General features: G+C 35.3%; 1 protein-coding gene across 6 annotated transcripts in view; it reads right to left on the bottom strand.

Annotated features, from left to right (window-relative positions):
- The window catches only part of Slc16a7 (solute carrier family 16 member 7), a 182,983-nt gene that overhangs the window by 105,355 nt on the left and 59,964 nt on the right, over positions 1–17,664 (bottom strand). The window contains exon 1 of one of the 6 annotated variants that reach the window (XM_026392954.2): positions 12,562–12,934. The exons of the other annotated variants lie outside the window; for them this stretch is intronic. The gene's annotated coding sequence lies outside the window, so the exon portion shown is untranslated. Of the gene's footprint in view, positions 1–12,561; positions 12,935–17,664 lie in introns of those variants that run through there. 6 annotated transcript variants of the gene reach the window in all.

Here is a 17,664-nt window from a genome sequence, read left to right on the forward strand (position 1 = left end):
TGTGGTAGGACTGGGAGTAGTAAACTGTAACTATAAAATACCAGTTGGTATGTCCTGAAAGTAAGAGATAGCATGACACTGTGATATATGTAGTTGCAAAGAATTATTTCTTGAAAAGACACATAGCTCATTCATCTTAAAGCTTTGGAAACTATACTGTTTATTTGATTTGTTTTGCTTTTTAGCAAAGGGATAATTTGGTAAATTTGCATTTTATAAAATGATCCTAGAGATGGGGTAAAAAAAAAAAGATGATTGGTGATAGAGAGTATAGCAAGAAACTAGTTAGATCCTATTTCAGTGATCTAGAAAGCCAGGACAAAGCAGCAGCCTTGGGCAAAGACACAGATAGAAGGCAGATCTGAGAGTGAGTTAGGAACTAGAGCCTTGCATGTACTTGGAAAGCACCCGGATATTAAAATTACAGTGGAAAAAGAGAGGGACTAAACATGTGACAGATATTTTGACCTAAAATTTTTATTAAGACAAGCTGTGGGTAGAAGAAGATAACCTGTAGAGTTTAGAATGAATTCCTGTTTGTAATAATTTTTATAAATACCACTGGCTTTGTGAAAAAGCACTCATATACAAGGGTTTATAGTTCATTTAAAAAAAAATTGCTCTCTATATATCCAAGTTTATTGGTTGTTACCCTTCCAACAGGCTTCAGGCTTGTCCACTAATGATCTATTGAAGCTATCACCTCACCAATTCCAATTTTATCTTTATATTATAAAGCAAAATGTAGTTCATGAAAAGCTTGGAGTTCCACAATCTTATCACAGATTGCATCACAAATTCAAAGAATCAAAACACTCACGATTTTTTATTAAATCTTTCCATTATAAGGGAAAACACTATACATAGCACTAAAACACACACTTCAGCAATAGGCTAAAACACACACAGTTTAAAGTAATAGCTACCTCTGTGGGGAACAGACTGGGGATGAAATAGGAGAGAAATAAGCCTTTTCTAGTGACCAGGTAAATTCTAACTTGTGCAAATGTTATTATAATTTTTTGCATTTATCAAATATATTTAAATGATATAGAAAATATGCAATATAGAATAATGTTCCTTTACCTACAAAAAAGATGAAAATAATCTGGAAAGGAATTTACTGTCTCCAGTTTTCACTTTGTTTCCTTAGCTAGCATGGCATACTTTAATTCTTAAAAAGATAAATTCAAAACATTATAATAATTCAAAGTCCTCCTGAGGAATAAAAGAAAAAGGATTTCTTAATTTTATATTTTTTAGAAATTACAAATTCAATTAGTTGGCACTGTACCTAATTCTCTATAATTGTTTTTCAAGAACACTTGCTGTGCTTCAATGGATAAATGGTAACAAAAATCTGATAATTACTGAATAGATTATATATGAGTAATAGTTTACTATTAGGTACAATTTTCAAAATCAGGCGTTACTTGACCTCAGAAAAGAAAAGACCAGAACCATGTGAGCCTACTAAAAATAATTAAAATTGTGCTTTTGGAAAAACCCTAAAATTTAATTTAAAAGATTAGTTTATTCAAACTGCATGTGTACTCCATATAAAATAGAAACTGATTTATTTTTTTATCCAATTAGGGAAAGAGTATAGTTTAAAAATACTAAAAAATGAGGTAAATTGTTTTTATCTGGAGGTATCATAAATCAGAGGCAAACTCTGTCAAATGTTAGTCACTGAGAACATCAATCTATGCAATGACTGTGCTGTCAACTTCAGGTATGAGGCTTAATCATTTCAGAAGCAAGAAAGCCATGAGTCATATTTTACCCAAGAGACACCTGGGTACACATATTCATGCTGTTACCATCATAAATTTCTTGACAATTTGCCTGAAGGTCAATTGGCAATGAAATAATAGAAATTTTGAGTTTTGAACAGATTATGTGAAGGTGGCTTTAATGAATATTTACACTGCATTGTCATTTGGCCTTATGTACATATGCACTGGGTAATGTGAGACAGCCTGCAAAACTAGTCACACACACAAAGGTCCTGAAGTCCACTTAATAAGTAAGTGTACGACGATGTGTGAGGCGGAAATGCCAAGTAACAGAACATCTGATCTCAGAACATTTTTTTTTCCAATGGGTAGAAATTTTATTTTTTAAATCAAATGAAAGAATATGTTCATTTATCATCCCTGTATGACTTTTTATCACATTATGCATTCTATTTCTTCCACAATCATGAAATTATGGTTGTCTGCAAAATAGGCTACAAATTATTCCCTTTTCTTTATCTACTCTTCCTTTATCTTAACTTCCTTTTACATTTCCTCCAGGGCTTGATTTATGCATTATTCTGCATTATACTATGTATAATTCTTTTCAGGCTGTCATAATAAAACACCATAGACTGGGGGGCATAAACAACAAAAATTTATTTTCTTACAGTTTTAAAGACTGAAAGTCCAAATCTGGGCGCTCGTAGGGTTAGGTTCTGGTGTCAGCAATGTCCCTGTGTTATCACTTGGCCGTCTTGGGTATAGAAAATAGTGAAAAAGATTGAGTCCTCTGGGATGGGACACTAACCATCAGACTAAGGTCCTGCTTCATGGCCTGACTACCTTCCAAAGGCATATCTCCAAAAACCATCATTTGGGGTGCTGTGGATTTATTTATTCATTTATTTATTTATTGGTGGTGCTGGGGATTGAACTCAGGATGTTGTGCATATGAGGCAAAGGCCCTACCAACTGAGCTATATCCCCAGCCCAGGGGTGCTGTGGATGGAAGAACATCTGAACATTCAGTTCACAGCACTGTGGCAAATGAATGAGACAACAGCAAATATGAAAAAAGTAAATATTTGAAAATAATTTATGCCTTTGAGCCCCATCATATCTTAACAGGACTCAAGGGTCTCTTGGGAACCTTGTCATGACCACCACACTATAAGGGATTCTGAGCTAGTCTGCTGGATAATGAGATACATGTGTGTGGTGAGCCGTTTCTGTGTACTGTGGCCGCCATTACAAGATGGCGCTGATAAGCGCCGTGGCCTGTGATAAACAACTCCTTATTTTGGGAGAGTTGGCACGTAGCTGTAAAACACCCCATGAGAAAGATCCACGTGGCAGTTGTGCATTGGGGCTTTATCTGCTTTATTAAGGCTGGGGCACGTAGCTGGAGTAGTAGTAGTAGGAGTAGCAGTAGGAGTAGTAGTAGGAGTAGCAGTAGAAGTAGTAGTAGAAGCTAGAAGACATGTCAAAACAAAGGCCTGAATAAACTGCTGAAGGAAGAATCCTGTGTCGTGTTTCCTTTGCTGGCGAGGGGACGCGGCACATGTGGCTTTCTTCCACCATCAGCTTTGCTAACTCAGACTTGCTCAGTTGTAAGTAAGATGTCTGGAGAGCTAAAGGTCAGTCCTACCACTCTCTGAGATGATTATAACTTGAGTCTTGGTATTTCATTAACTCTCATGACCTATAGTGAATATAAACATAATCTATCTTCTGTCCTCTGTCATCCAGTCTGACTTGGGATACCTGAATGTCACCTGAGACAAGGCCTTCCCAAATGTACCCTATCTCTGTAGCATGGCTTCTGTCATATCTGCTGAACTCCATTCCAGCTCCCAAAGTATTACAAACCTTACCCAAATCCTGGCCTTTGTTCTTGGAACCAAGATTTCCTGCCTTATTTCTACTGCTCTCCGCTGTTTTCTACCCTTTACACCCCAGACCTCTGACTGCAATAAGCTGATAATACTGTATGAGATTCTATCTTAAGCTAAACAGACCAAATTGCAAAAACATAACCCGGTTCCCTGACAATAAGTATTGCCACTGTTCAGAGCTTTAGGCCACTCTCCCAAGTTGCCTACACCTTTCAAATATCAATGCTATTTGATATATAACCTAAGGTCCCTGTACACTATGATATGAATTTCTGCTCAACTTAAACAGTTCTATCAGCAAAGTTCTGCCATAAGAAGCATCCCTTATTCTGTCATTTAATTCATAAAGATTCATCAAACAAGTCCTACTTAGAAGGAGTTCAGTGTGCTGGCACTAAGGGGTACAGTGATGGACAAGATGTAGCCCATGCCTTCCCAATGTACATAATCATTAGGAGAGAAAACAAATAAGGAAAAAAGATTATAATACTCCATAGCAGCTTATCTCAACTTTGGTTATGTAAACCATTGAAAACAGGAAATGATTTCAGTGACAACTTCTTTAGTTCTCCTATGTTACATAACTATTATACATAGGAGAAAAGTTAACTCAATACAGACAATGAATGCTCTAGGTCCTAAGGCCAATGTCATTAAGGCATAATTTCCTTATCAAGCTCTATTAAGAGAAGCTCAGCCAGACATAGTGATGCACGCCTATAATCCCAGCAAATTCTGAGGCTGAGAGAGGATCTCAAGCCTAGGCAATTTAGTGAGACCCTGTCACAAAATCAAAAATTAAAAACAAACAAACAAAAAAATCTGGGAATGTACCTTGGTGGAAAAGCACCCCTAGATTCAATCCTCAGTACCAGAAAGAAGGAGGTAAAGGAGGAGGAGGAGGAGAAGGAAACAGAGTAGAAAGAAAAAGGAAGGAGGGAAGGAAGGAAGAAAGGAAGGATGGAAGGAAGGACAGATGGATGGAAGGGCAAGCTGGTCTATGGTAATAATTAATGTATAAATTGGTACAACTTAACCAAACTTAGGAGATCATAAATAAATTTTGTTTCAGTCTTGAATGAAGTGCATGTTTCAATTAAGTTACAGAGAAAGAAAAAAAATGACCCAATAAGAATATCTGCAAAGATTCCTATCAAGAGAGATGATAACCTTGAAGAACTATTCCTATCAAGAGAGATGATAACCTTGAAGAACTAACAGTCAATCCCCTCTTCCAGACAGATGACTAATAATAGCTGAACAAATACCACAGCAAAGTCCAACAGAAACTTGGAAGAACTCATGCAAACAATGAAACAGTTTCATCTGTATAATATTTCTCCTATATTAAGTTCAGGGTTTTGGGTAAGAAACGAATGTTGTGATATTTTCTTCATCTTTGCCAGTATCCTCTTGATTCTATGAGGCAGTAACTATCTTTATGATTTTAGACTGCATTAAGGAGAAGAGAATGAGTTAATTAAATATTAGTATAAAATGTTTTATTTCTAACAAAAATGAAATTTACTAGAAATTTGCAGAAGTCAAAAAAAAACAACATATTATCTGGCAAACTGTGACATCTTTAAGTAATGCAGTACATCACCTTACTGAGTTAGGGCTTCGTTTAGTTCAATATCATGGGAGTCACATCTTCAGTATTTATTGTCTGTATTGTGACACATACTTCTCTTAATATTTTAGAAGTAGCCTCAGGAAATAACCAAATCTATTTGCTAGTTACTGTCAAAAAATAAAAATAAAAAACCAGTTCAACATTAATTTTCTTCCACATACAAAGTGCTAAAAATTCTATCCAACAGGTTAGCCTCTTTATATGTGGAAGTAGAATGATAAAAATCATCCTGACATGATCATTACACTGCTCAAAAATCTAAATTTCATGAGACTTCTAAATTATTTTGTGATAGGGGTGATAGAAGAAACAGGAGCTTCCGCCTATAAAAGATCCCAAGTCAAAGTCAACTTTTTTTTTTTTAATGTTTTATACTGCAGAATTCCATGACTTTGTTAAAGCTTTGGCTCAAAAGCTGACTAGATCTAAAACTGCACTTGAATTAAATTTTTTGGACTACTGTAAAGTATACTTGCAGAACCATCTTCACGAAGAGCTGAAACAGTCTTCCATCTAGGTAAGAATGAAAATAAGTCTCTTTGATTTTTACATCGGAGTGTCATTTTTGCACTCTGCACAATTAGATTTCAAAGCAGATCTATCTTATTTCAGTAGGCAAGGTACTATTGCCAACTACTTCAGACTCAATTGTTTGCTACTCAGCTTTAGTAAAAAGTCAATCAACAGACCAAGACAATTCTGTAAATTTACATTTGCATGTAACTTTTCTACTACAAACACAAGGTGATAAAAAACAAAATCTGAAAAAAAGAAAACCAAATGAAATAACTAACCAAAATCATAATCATAACAAAACAACAATAAACATTTCCATTGCCTAGAAATGGAATGGAAACACGGTGTAGTAAAATAGTGAACTGCTGGAATCTGGAAAGAGCAGTCAGTGAAGCAGATTAGGTGGTAGAGAGGGCTCCAAGAGCTCCATTCAAGCAGAGAGATGAGAAAGCCTATTGCAGATGCAAGCCTGGGTGCAGGTCTGAGTCCGCTCTCCACCCTCTCAACAACCCATGATTGAAGGAAGCAAAAACAAAACTAGTGCCCATTACCACTCAGAACAATTTTTATTTTCACACTGTGACCAATGGAACACAGGCATGACTTTGCAACAAAAACTGAATCTACTGCATGGCCTAAAGCCTAGATTTTTATAGCTTCCAAACAAGTATAGGATGTGAAGCCACAGGTACTCTCTCGAGATTAAAAACCTGTAATCAAAACTGTGCATATCTTACCCAGTCTCTCCCAGGTGTGCACATTTGTGCATGAGAAGAAATTTTTATAGCAGCACAATACATAGAGATTTAAAACTTAGACTTTAAATGTACCTTGATAGGAGAATAGATAATAAAAGTTTGCATATTCATAGGCTGGGATGTATAGGAGTTAAAATGAATAAATAACATTATCATTAGCCATCAAGGTCCTGCACATCAAAATTATTATAATGAGGACTGGGCTGTAGCTCAGTGGTAGAGCCCTTACCTAGCATGTATGAGGCACTGGGTTTGATCCTCAGCACCACATAAAAATAAATAAAATAAAGGCATGTGTCTATCTAAAAAAAACTTTAAAAAACTATAATGAGATAACATCTCACTCCAGATGGGATAGTTGGTATATTTTTTTTAAATGCTAGAAAGAATGTGCAGAGAAAGGAACTCAATACCACTCTGGAATGTAAATTAGTACAAACATTCACACTGTTCAAGGAGAACAGTAAGAAGGTTCCTCAAAAAACTAAAAATAGATTTACCATATGATCCAACTATCCCACTTCTGGGCATATATCCAAAGAAATACCAAAGAGAAGACTGCAGACCCATGTTAATTACAGCACTACTCATAATAGCTAATATATGGAATTAGCCTAGAGGCCCATCAACAGATGAGGGAAGAAAATGTTTTATGTGTATATGTGTATGTGTGTATTTATACATACCACACACAATTCAGCCATAAATAGGAATGAAATCCCGTCTCTTTCAGTAGACTGGATGGACTAGAGACATTAAGTAAAAAAAAGCCAAACACAGAAAGATAATGACTTTATGTTCTCTCTCATATGTGGAAAAATTTTTTTTAAAAGTCAACCTAAACCTGTAATCCCAGAAGTTCAGGAAGCTGAGGCAGAAGGATAGAGAGTTCAAAGTCAGGTGCAGCAAAAGTGAGACACTAAGCAACTCAGTGAGGCCCTATCTCTAAATAAAATACAAAATAGGTCTAGGGATGTGGCTCAGTAGTCCAGTGCCCCTGAGTTCAATACTTGGTACCAAAAAAATAAATAAAAAGTCAACCTAAAATCAGAATTATGTTTACTAGGGATTGAGAAGGGTAAAGTGGGGGGAGAATTTGATCAGTGTACAGTTTAGCATATATGAAAGTATCACACTGAACCCAAATGCATAATTAATATATGTGAATAAAATATATATAACACAGAGACCACAATGAAATATCACACAATGTTAACAGTGTTAATTGACTCCACTTACTAAGTTCCAGATCTGGGACTATCTGAGAAGACAGAATGTAAATGAATTGTTAGAGAAATTGCAGGTGGTAATAAATGCTCAAATATTGTTAAGAGTACAAATCAAAAGAATTGAACACAGACCCAGAGAATATATTTAGAGAAGTCATGGCTGTCATATGTACATGGACTATACTATGAATTATAATTAAATAATGTTAGTCAATGAAAAATACTACTACTACTAATGATAATAATAATAATACAGTGAATGGATTAAAACTATGAGTCACATTATTTCAAACACATTATTGAACAAATAAAGTGTGTGACTTCTTAAATACTTATTCAGTATGAAACCAATACATGAAATCTGAGAACTTGTAAACTATATAAAATACTATCTATGGAAGCGTACATTTATAATAATAACCTAAAACCATGCAATGAGAATAATAAACTTCAAATTCGAGAATAGAGATGCAGGCATATGGAAGACACTTAAAAGAACTCTCTTGTCTTTTGTCTTGGGTACCCATAAGAAGATGACAGATTTTTAAAAATATTATGCCAGCAAAAATACTGCCAGTCTGTACTGAAAGAAATAAAGAAAGAATAAAGCAAAGGAAGAATTACAGGGGAGAAAAATGTATGCAGAGGCTTGGGAAAGGGGATTTCCACAGTTCCAAAGAACAGGGCCATGTCCTTATTTTCAGGGAGCAGGGCCACCACCCAGGACTGAGGAGAAAGGGGGCAAGACCTGGGAAAGGAGGTGTTATGCTTTGGATGTGAGGTATCCCCCAAAAGCTCACAAGTGAAACAGTGTAAGAACATTCAGAGGAGAAATGATTGGGTTGTGTGAATCTTAACTGAAGAAGTAAATTAATCCCCCCATAGGGATTAAGTGAGTGATAACTGAAGTGGTAGGGTGTGGCCGGAGGAGGTGGGGATGGGGCAGCGTGGCTTTGGGGTATTTATTTGTATCTGGCAAGTGGAGACCTCTCGCTCTCCTTCCTGATCAAGATGTGAGCCACTTTCTTCTGCCACACTCTTCCGCCATGATGTTCAGCCTCACCTGGGGCCCTGAGGAATGGAGATGGCCTTCTATGGACTAAGACCTCTGAAACCATAAGCCCTCAAATGAACTTTTCCTCCTAAAATTGTTCTGGTCAGATCTTTTAGTCACAGCAGCAAAAAAGCTGACTAAAACAGGAGGCAGGATCATTCTGGCAAGACAGAGCAAAAAGCAATAGAGGATTATTCCCAAGTTTTATAACATCATGGAATTTTTACATTATGATAAGTTTTGAAGTCGCTTTAGATCAGTAGAACCTTTCTATTTTGTTTATTCCAATTTCATTTTAGAATGAGAATGTCTATTCTTTCTCATATTGTATCTTGGAAGTAGATGACTTGTTCTCCAGTTTTCACAGGTTGACAGATAGAAAGAAATTTTGTCCTAGGATAGACTACATTCCAAGTGTCATCCATAACTGATCTAAATAGAATTTGGATTTAGAGCTGATGTTGGAATAACTAAGATACTTGGAAATGTTGTGATCAGCTGAATATACATTTTTGCATGTAGAACGAATGTGGTAGGGACTTGAATTTGGGAAAGGAGTCATAGGCAAACTATTATTGGTTTAATTACATCCCTCAAAAAAGACAAGTTGAGATTTTAACTTCTAACATCTCAGAATGTGACCTTATTTGGAAATGGGATGTTAGTCTGTTTTCCACTACTATAACAAAAACAGCTGAGATAAACACATTAAAAAGAAAAAAAGGGTGGTTCCTCCCAACAAACTTTGGGTCATGTGTAACTGTCCATGATCATTTGAGCCTGTTGCTTTCACCCTGTGGTGGAACATCATGGGGAGAACATTATGTGGAGCAAACCTGCTCACTCCATTCCTAGGAAGCTAAAGAGAGGAAGAGGAAGAGGCTATAGTCCTACTATTTCCTTTGAATGAATTCTTACAATAACTCAAACACCTCTTTCCAGGACCCACCTCTTAAAGTTTCCAACACTTCCCAACAGCACCAACCTGAGGAGAAAATATCTAACACATGGGTTTTTGAGGTATATTCCAGATCCAAACTATTCCCTAGAGCTAATGTATGTGTAATTGACTGGGAGGAATTTGTACTGGAATAGGGCAGCTCCTAATCCAGTCTAATAGATATGTTTACAAGAAGACTGCCACGTGGGACTGGGGTTGTGGCTCAGTGGTAGAGCACTTGCCTGGCATGTGTGAGGCCCTGGGTTTGATCCTCAGCACAGCATATAAATAAACAAGTAAAGTGAAACATCCACTGGCAACTAAAATACATACATACATACATACATACATACATAAAAAAGACTGCCATGTGAAGACACAGAAACACAGGGAGAATGCCATATGAAGATGGAGGCACAGACTGGAGTCCCACTGCCACCATCTTCATGTAGCATTCTCCCCATGTTTCTGGGTGTTTGCACCCATCCACAACTAAGAGAGAATGAACTTCTGTTGTTTTAACCACCAGTTTGAGGTACTCTCATGACAGCCTTAGGAAGTGCTCGGTAATGATTTATAATCCACTAGGTCAAGTTATACATAAATTCACATGATTCTCATACTAAATAAAAAATCATTATTATTGTTATAGTCTCCATTTAGAGTTCACTTATTGTTATAGCCTACATTTAGATGTCCTTTTAGGTTTCTTACAGGTTATGTGATTTACCCATGATTTGCAAAGCTAGGTTTTCCAACACCTGCACACTTCATTGCATTGAAAGCATTGATTCTCTCTCCCTTTCTCTGAGAATCTTAAATTGTGTGTGTGTGTGTGTGTATGCGTGTGTGTGTGTGTAATATCTACGTGTAACTGTCAAAAAAGACTTGGTGAACTTTTCAAGAATTCATGAAGGATATCCAATAATGTGCTAAAGAAAGAAAGACACTTTCTTATCATAACTTGATTTTTATATGGTTAATAGGAAACTGAGAAGTAGATATCCAAAGGCCATAGTGATCAGAATAGCAACTAGTCATTAATATGTATAATCTTGGTTCTATATTAATATCTAATATTAAAAAGATGCACAGTATACTATAATATAGTAAGGAATTTGTACATATCTAATAGTTTAAAGTCTCAATTTTTAATTATCTTTTCAAATAAGTGTTCCAACTTTAGATTGCATATTAATTGGTCCAAAATTTAAGACTCCTCATATTTATTTGCAAACTTTGATTTTACTCATATTTTAAATTTCCATAATTAATGAAATTTTAACCATCTGGATGTTTAACTTATAAAGTATGAACTTCTCAGCATGACTTTAGTGTTTACTAAAATAAGAACTGGCAATACTCTCTTATTTAACCTTGAAGAACTTCTTTTGTAAACAGAACTTAGATATACCTAAGCAAATCTGTATACAGACAGAAAAGAAGAAAGGGATTATATAACTTACAGTGTTATAGAAACTTAGCAATGCCAGTGGTGGTGAATCTGGAAAAAAATCACTATGCAACTACACTTTAACTGCCAGTGCTTATCTTGCAGCACTTCAAAATAGAAATGTATTAAGGAGTAAAATATTGCTTCCCTTTTTTTAAAAAAAAGGAAGTAAAAAAAAACCAGCACAAACATTGACTAATAAGCTATTAACTCTATTTGTCACCCAGTAAATAGGGACTTTGATTCCGGCCCCAGAGCTCCCAATAGTTTTTGTTACTTCCCCTCTCTAGACATAGTTCCTCTTATTAAAATAGAAGTTCTTCTAGGTTTTTACCAGCTGCAAATTGCAGTTGTAAAATCATCAATCATTGTCTGGCACCTAATTCAGTTCAGGAAAAATATATAGAGAAAACTACATATGTAGTAGCATGGAAACATTTAACTTCTAATATTTACTTGTCTTTATGACTTGAGTCTAAATCCAACAAACACAAGTTCCCTTGGCTTTGGATACTTGTTGAATACAGATAATCACCATCAACAGAAACTTTAAAAAGAACCCAAACAATTTGTGATGCAGTGACATAAGCAATGTATCCTTCATGTTGGAAGCTCAATGCAAAGTATAATCACTCTGTATACATATAGCATAGATATTTTTATTTTCAGAAACTAGCTTTGGAAGTTGTAAATTTGAGTGAAAAAGGCCTTTAATTTCATTGAAATTATACAGTAGTGTCACCTGAAATATACCTGCATTATAACTTCATTGTTTGTCATAGTACCATTCCAAATATATTGGGACCAAGTTACCTAAGTTCCACAATAAAAAAATTGTATTTTTTCAGCAATATACACACAGATATTTATAAAATGTAGCAATCTAGAATAAGAAAAATAAAGATATTTGGTTGTTTTACAACATCAAGATAAATACAATTTTAGTGATTCACTCTTACTTTCAGAATTTCAGTGTTAGAGATTTTGAGTTTCCTTACCAAGACTAAATAATGTACTATGTTATTTATTATTATAAATAATTATAATTAACACATGTTTCAGCCAGTAGACTTAGGAATCACAATAATTCATTTCATAAATACATTTAAAAATTCCCTTTCCCTAATATAAGCACAGAATTCCTCATTAGTATTAACTCAGTACACTTTAAAAGTGAAATAGTTTTCTGAGCCAAGATTGAGTTTTTCATTTTCTTTCAATAAATTTAGAATATGATATCAGAGAAAACTAAAGAAATAAAAACAATCACATGTTTATAAAGTACAGTTAACATGCACAGCTTGTATATTTTTACAGTAAGTATGATTTGAAAGTTACCTGAATAGATAGAACCCAAGTTTGCTTCTTTCTCTGAGCACAGAGCTGAGCAGAGAGGCAATTGATCATTAACTTCTAGCCAGAAGCAAACTTGCACACACGTCTCCAGAGATTCTCTGCTTTGCCCTTCCTTCTCTCTTCTTTCAAATAGGGGAAAGGTAGCCCTCTCTCTTCTTGAAGAACTTGCTTTGACATGCACAATTAGTTCATACTTTTCACAGTATAAAGTGAGCGGAGCTTAAATTATATCCTGGGTCAAAGAAGGTGAACAAGCCTGGCAGTTAGAACTGCTAAATTTAATCTTCTGATTCTCTGAAGTTGATGTAGCCACACTTTCAAGTGTGTTTTCCATCATGTGATTAAACATCATGTTTGGAACACACTGCTAGAGTACTGTACTATATACATCACAGGGTAAGTGAATCTGTCACAGAGTCTGAGGCAAGGGAAACAATATCAAAAGGCTAAGGTCATGTGTTGAATCCCTTTGTTGCCCGATTACATACTACATTCCTTACTTGGTCAGCAATTCTGTAAATACATGCCCTCAGTTGAGAAAGGTCCCCAACCTAAACGCCTAACAGTGAATCTTATAGTCGATCAGTAACACCATCTTTGTATATGAGCAAACCACAATAACCTTTGGAGAAATAAGAGATTTCATTTGCTGGGTGTTTCTCACACTCTAGGTAGGCATTATACCCAACAATTTGCATCCATTTCCTCATTCTGTAACTATACAAGATGGACATTATGTTAAGTATGGGAACACTGAAGCTCAGAGCTTCAATCACTTACACAAGCTCATATGGTTGGAGAATTCTGGGTCCTGGATTTGACTCTAATTTGGCAGTTTTTCCCTAATTAGTGGGTAAGGGGCATTTGATATCTCATGGGAATAATGCAGTTACTTGGAACTAAGCATCAATAGTTGGGTGTAAAAGTGATTCCCGAAGATTTTAATAGGCTACATTTCTAAAAGTATATAATTGTTACAATAACCAGGTAAAAATATAAATAACCTCCAGAAATTTCTTCTCACTTATTTAACCAACTAAAGCAATTATCTTTATGAAATAAGATCTGGAGTATGTTTCTATCCCTTCTATCAAAACCTTAACATGACAACTGAAAAGAAATGAAAACATAAGAAAATTTCTTATCTTCTTATCTTTTATAATACCTATCTTCTTACCTTCTATAATACTATGAACAAATTGTACTGTGGCATTTAGAATTATATGGTATACATCCGGCAAAAGGAGATGATGGCATCTTTACAGAGAACTCTTCAAGTGCATCTTTGCCCCAACACAGCAGAGTGCTTAGTAGCTAGAATGAAAAGACAGACTACAACCATTTAGCTTAATGAATTTCATTTGCTTTACTTTCAATTCTAGAGTCAGGCAACACTTGATTTTACAGATAGGGGAAGTCTGAAGAAAGCAGAAACAAAAGAACAGAAGGTAGACGGGTCATTTTAAAGTTACTTTCCGTTTAAAGTGGAGACATGGAGACAAAACAATAGAAAAACAACTGACTGGTTATCATCAGGTTACTTTAGGTTATCTCTTTTGTGTAAAAAATAAGACAAGGGAACTTCATTCTCAAGCCAATGAACACTGTACTGTTTGGGAAATTTGGATGTTATCTTCTCTAATTTTGATTTTTTCAGGAGGTCAGATAGACAGCTTATTTTCCCCCTTAGTGACCTGGAAATACTGGGTCCTGGGTTCCAATTGAAGGCCCATGGTTACTAGTCCTTAGTAGCATGGGTGAGTACTCCGTTTTTAGCCCAGTCTGTTGTATGCCAATGCAGGAGCTTAGTCCCAAACAATGGCCTCCTGTAGTTTCCAACAGTATTTGACACACTTATCTGGAGTAGAAGTACTGATGTAATACAAAGTGATTAAACAATTAAAAATAATTTCACTTTGTACTCTGTAGAGATACACCTCAAAGTATTTTTTTTAAGAAAGGAACAAAATTTCAATAAAGATATCTATAAAGATATCTGCTTTATTAACTACTTATACATAATGAAAATATAACAAGACTCAAATTATATACAGGAATATTTACCACCTTTAGTAAATACAAACACTATTAAGTATACCATGAATGTTAACTTTATGCAGCTTCCTATGTATAATTAATATTTTTTACTTAGAATCATTATAAGAAGTTCTGCCCAGCACAGTGGTGCACACCTGTAATCCCAGTGGCTGGGGAGGCTGTGGCAGGAGGATCACAAATTCAAAGCCAGGTTCAGCAAAAGTGAGACACTAAGCAACTCAGTGAGACCCTCTCTCTAAATAAAATACAAAAATAGGGCTGGGATTTGGTTCAGTGGTTGAGTGCCAGGAGTTCAATCCTTGATACACCCCCCCAAAAAAAAGAATTATTATATGAAGTTGTAAAGTTAAATAAAGGAGAAATACAAAAATCTAAGTTTAATATGTCAAAATATACTGTAACCAAGAACATAATTTCATAAAATATGACCTATAATGATTAGAATTGGCAAGAGTGTGGATAATATAGTTTGTACTTATTCACTATTATTTTGGTTATTGCCATTACAATATTAAATCTTTAAAAAATACTATCCACTGATTGAATACATGGTTCATAATGCCTGTTAGGAAAGGTTAAAAAGCTTAAGTTTTAAATTGTATATTTACTTTCTAAATGTAGAATTTATTTTTCTTCACAGATGACTTCTACTAAATTAATTTGCATCTTAAGCACACATTTTTAATAAATCTTTCCAAAAAAATCAAAATTACCTATAGCAGCGAAGTATGGATTAGTGTTTGTAACAGAAGACAATATAACTGGCGACTTCTGTCACCTTTGTAATCACAGGAAAACATTCAACAGTTGGTCTTCCTGCACTCCCAAACTGGGGATTGAACCCAAGGCCTGTGCATGCTAGACAAGCGCTCTACCACTGAGCTACATCCTAACCCTCTCTTTTTCTTAACAAGAAACACATCATAATTAAAGCTTAAAGAACTTGTGTTACTAAAGTTGAGCAACCATATTCTGTAGGATATGAGATGAGCACACACAGTTGTGTTTGCTACATGCACCTTTGAGAAAATAAAAGCCAAAGAACTGTTCCCTGAGCTCTAGGGAGAAATGCCTGAAGGTGACTAACCTTTGCCAAGGTTACACATTCTCAAGAGTAAAGCCAAAAATAGGACTATGTAAAGATTTTATTTAAATTTCAGTTTCTAACATTCTCATTAATGTGGAGTCAGAAATGATAGGAAATACAGATAGTCTTAGGAGAAAACCCTGATGAATATATTGCATTTGTGGTCTTGGAACAGGTTATTAATTCTGCATTTAAAACACAACAATAAGTTCTTGGCAATAGATTTGTTTATAACATTATTCCCAAGTTTCATGCAGCATTATCACATTTCCCTTGTGAGATTTTGATGTTTCTCACTTTATGACTCTGAATAAATCTAGATTAATGTGCAAAATCCAGGTTTTTAATCTGAATAAAAAATCCAGGACCAGGGTTGTGACTCAGTGGTAAAGTGCTTAACTAGCATGCACTAGGCCCTGTGTTCTATCCCTAGCACCGCATATAAAGAAATTTAAAAATTAAGCATAAAAAAGTGCAAGAAATTCAAAAGAACAGAAAGCTCAGGTATAAATTTTGGATGGGAAACAGCAATAAATTAGTCAGAAAAATACAAAGATTAATTGTCTTACAAACATAAGGGGAATCTTCTATTTGCTTTTCTCATTTAGATAAAATATTTTTCCTATTGTTTTTCTGGAAAGAGTACCACAGTCTTAACATTCATTGAATAAAACTGACAGGGATTCTATATTCTGGAGTTTAGAATTATGGAGCTCAAAGTTAGTATGCCATAGAAAAAATAGTCCAAGTTCACTACTTGAGGTAATTGCCCAGAGTCATAATGTAAAATGGAATTCTTTTTTTAGCCTTGATAAGAACAAAAGAAAAAAGTCTCCAGTCAAATTTGCATTATAGGGCAATTCTTTTAAAGTTTCAATACATCACAGGAAGACATAAAGGCAGTCCTAAACACAAACAATACAGAACTCTACCATCTTCAGTGATTTCCTCTTTTTACCCACAACAGCAGCTCTCTTGGTTTGAGTACATGGATCATTTAAGATCTTTTATTCCCTGGCTGTTATCCATTCAACAGAAGATCTTAGTATATTCAGCTAATTGAGGAAACATGTTCAGAGAAAGTGCTTCTAAAATACCTTTCTATCTCAGAACCCATGATTCCACTTAGCTCTCTGCCATCACCTTCAGCAGACTTCTGTTAAATGCACCAACATTCTGCTAGTGACTCAGCACAAAGTCTGAAAGTCCATGATGTTTCCTGCTCTCCACTGTCATATCACAGTTGCCAATCCTTAAAGATTCCGCTTCCACCGAGACTCAATTCTATCTCCTTTCCCTCATTCCCACAGATGCCAGGCAACTTCAACAAATGTAGTAGCCTCCCAATTGTTATACAAGTAATACCTCCACTAACAAGTGTCTGTCCACCCACCGGCTACCCCTCCACCACACACAGGAATACCCACGGGGGATATGTGATGAAATATTCTAGGATCAAATATGCAATGCCATATACTGCTAAAGCCAATTAGTACAGATATTTTAATGTGTTTGGTTTTCACTGGTATTTTAAAAAAATAAGAAGCCATTATTTATTCTGGTTTTTAAAACTACAAAGGTATTAATCATTAACAAGATATAAATAAACAGAGTTTACCACTTTCAATCTACTGACTCAGTCACATCTCACTGGCTACGAGATTCTTGTCATGCCTCCAAAGAAAAGTTTACGTTGAAAAAACTTTGTTCTTCAGTCATTGTAAGGTATTATAAATGAAAATCTTTGGTAGTTGGTATTTCAAATTATTTTAAAGGAAAAGGATGAAATGGCATATGAGAATCCAAAGGAAATAACAAGAAAAATAATGCAAAGTCACATGGAAAGATAGTTTATAGGACTCACGGCCATGCCCCAAGACCTTGTCAAGTCTATGGCATGCGTGTTTTAAGGCCTCTCTGGGTGGCTCCGTGTGAGGACA

The sequence above is a fragment of the Urocitellus parryii genome, chromosome 5, assembly GCF_045843805.1.
Source record: "Urocitellus parryii isolate mUroPar1 chromosome 5, mUroPar1.hap1, whole genome shotgun sequence".
Taxonomy (NCBI): domain Eukaryota; kingdom Metazoa; phylum Chordata; class Mammalia; order Rodentia; family Sciuridae; genus Urocitellus; species Urocitellus parryii.